The 3098-nt window shown below is 43.1% G+C and overlaps 1 pseudogene; it reads left to right on the forward strand.

Moving 5' to 3' along the window:
* The first annotated feature begins 2333 nt into the window (after positions 1-2333).
* LOC118608983 lies at positions 2334-2452 on the forward strand (annotated as a pseudogene).
* Positions 2453-3098: the final 646 nt, after the last annotated feature.

The following is a 3098-nucleotide window of genomic DNA, read 5'->3' on the forward strand; positions in this document are numbered from 1 at the left end:
GCTTCTCAGTGCTAAAACGATGTCGCTGAAATTTTCTGATTTGACCAGCATGATAAATCCCTTGATTTATGTCCCTGAAGGGTGTTTCTAGCGCCTCTTTGTGAAGGGTAAAGACCAGAGTGTCTTTAGCAAGGAATTCAGCTGGGTCAGGGTCCCCATAGAAAAGGGGCAGAGATCCTGAGACTAATTTAGCTGACCTACAAAGAAAGGCAAATGCTACTTGGTTAGCTCATTGCTACATGTTATCTAGAGACAAACAGCTTAAAAAGATAAAACAATAGGAAATGGCATTAGCCAATTCCTTTGAGTTGGGAGCATAAAATTCAATCGTATCCACCCTTCTGTTTGAATTCTCATAGGCTCCTACATAGCTTCTCTTCTCTTCTGCTTCTAAAAAGTCCTTTCCAGTCTTTGGGGGGCAATCAAAGGCTTTCAAAGTTGTTCATTCAGACACCAACCAATGTTTGTTACAGAGGCTTATAAGTTAACAATGGGGCAGAGTCTCTATTCAGGTATTACTTTATCAGAATGAAATGATTGCCTCCCTTGCTTATGTCAGTTTAGGTTACCACATTTTGTTTCTCTCGCCCGCCAATCTGTTCTGCTAGGAGTGGGCGGATAAGGCAGGAGGCTCCTCCTTTGCAGTTTCTTGTATCAGTACTAACATAACCATCTTCATTGTCTTTATTTATTGCTTCAGAATTGATGCTGCCCAGAGTGTACACTCCAAACAGGGTAATCAGTAAGTAGCTCATGGTTTTATTTATCTTTGAACTTATCGGTTGAATCGAAGACTCTGTTAGCTTTTTCATTCACTATCCAGGTGCTGGTTTTAGCTTCCAGGAGTCTACAACGTATTTGGGAAAACGCAGAAGTAAGCAGATGATGGCAAGATAGTGCGGTGAGTGCTATGGTGGAAGCCGTCACAGAGTTTAACACTGTCTTTCTGAAGGAGGGAGGGGCCGAGCTGAATTGTGAAGAGAACCGGCAGAATGATGGGGACAGTACTCACAGAAGGAGCAGCCTGTGCGCTGAGGCAGGGTGGGGCACAGCACATTCGGGAGCAAGTCGAAGGGCTGGAAGTAGAGGGGTCGGGAGGGACTGGCTAAAGATCGTGTTGAAAAAAATCACGTTGGAAAAGCTATATGAATGAACTCACAGTTCTTTGGCAAGGGGGGTCATGAAAGATTTTTTTTTTAAATGACATTCTGAGATCTTTAATTTAGAAAGTAAACTCCAGAAAGGAGAATGATATCCAATGATGAATAATTCAAGGCTGAGAAAAAAATTGAAAAGCTGCTAATAATGCAGGGAAGAAATTATAAATATCTTGACTAATAAATATATTACTGTATATTACAAAAAAATATTGATTAAGGGGAAGAGAGAAGGAGATGTATTTGAGTAATAATGAAGAAATAGTGTGGAAAATTGATAGTGACTGATGAGATGGGGAGAGGTCAAAAAAACAGAGTCACTGATGGTTCGTAGGTTTCTGTCTTCAGAATCCGGGTAGATGGAGATACCCCCTCTCTGACCCAAAGAATATGAAGAATTCAGTAAGAGTTTGTCATTGCGTGCATTGACTTTAAGGTTGCCACAGGACTTCTAAGGAGGCATGTCTAGCACACAATTAGACGTGCAGGTCTTGAGTTAAAAAAAAAAAGAAGAAGAAGAAGAAGAATTCAATATCAGAGATGTGAATTTGGGAGCCATTAGCACAAGGGTGGGAGCTAAAACCCTGAGAGTAAATAAGTTCATTCAAGGAGCCTATGAAGAACAGCAGGGGAGTGGAGAACCAAGGTCATGTGCAGCAGGACCAGACCCTAGCTTTAGCCGACGTGTACCACTCTCCATTAAAAAGGCACCCAGAACAGAGGAAAGTCCTACCCGCCCCCTCGCCCCATCTCTGGATGAGTTTACTTGCCCTTCTGTAGTCTTTCATGGGTTTTTGAAGTTCATTTTGGAATTTGTGTTATTTCATGAACACTGTATTCACCAATTTGAATTGGTCTGATGAGCTAAGAGTGGGACCAGGGATAAGGATGGGGATGGGTATCCCACCCGATACCAAACATGGCTGCATGGGACCGAAAATTTTAGGAAAGGGTATATGGAGCAGGTTTACTCAAAGGGGGTAGTAGTCATAACAGGCACCAATACTGATACAACCAGCATCAGCCCCAACCAAACACTATTACTAGACATCTTGGTACTTCCCACTTATAAAAGTTAATCATCACAATGTCTTAGGAGAAATTTTAATGACGAGAAAGAAAATTAAGGACATTTATAGTCTGTAAATGAGCATTTTAGGGTAAATGAAAATTCCAGTCTATGGCCATGCCACCCTGAAAGTGTCCGATCTCGTCTGATCTCGGAAACTAAGCAGGGTTGAGCCCGGTTAGTACTTGGATGGAAGACCGCCTAGGAATACGAGATGCTGTAGGTGTTAAAAAAAAAAAAAAAAAATCCATGTCCTCCTGCAATTCTTCAAACACCCACATCGGCACACCTTCTCTAAGTGCTTCATGAATGTTGTATGAAGTCGCATGAGTTTGCCTACGCTGTCTTGGTTAATACCGGGTCTCGGTGGGCTCTCCTGATCGTTACCCACCTGATTCCCAGGGCTCTGGGACCCACTTTATTTCTTCACCTCTCAGCATATTGCTGTTCACCAATACACTTAAACGAGCCACCCAGCTGTGTGCAGGCAGCTTCTGCTTTGTACTAAACAGGACTTTCTGGGTTGTGAGTGACAGAAACTCAAGTCAAACTAGTTGAAGCAAAAGAAGAAGTGTACTGGTTCCCAGAAGCTGGATGCAGACACTTTCCCTGTCTTGCCTCTCTGCCGTTTTCCTGCATCCCTGCTTCCATCTCTGATTGGTGTCTGTATCTCATCTCTTGGACCGATTTTCTCCACAAAGCCGGAAGTAGCACCACAATTCACAACTCCCAGGTTTCCCCTCAGAGAAGATGTCAGACTCTTCTGACTGGTCCCAAGTTCAAAATGCATGTGGAAATCCTCTGATTGCCCCAGCCTAGGGAACACATCTTCCCTACAACCACACATTCTGTCCCGAAAGAAGGTATTCCCA

The sequence above is a fragment of the Rousettus aegyptiacus genome, unplaced genomic scaffold (genome assembly GCF_014176215.1).
Source record: "Rousettus aegyptiacus isolate mRouAeg1 unplaced genomic scaffold, mRouAeg1.p scaffold_m13_p_10, whole genome shotgun sequence".
Taxonomy (NCBI): Eukaryota; Metazoa; Chordata; class Mammalia; order Chiroptera; family Pteropodidae; genus Rousettus; species Rousettus aegyptiacus.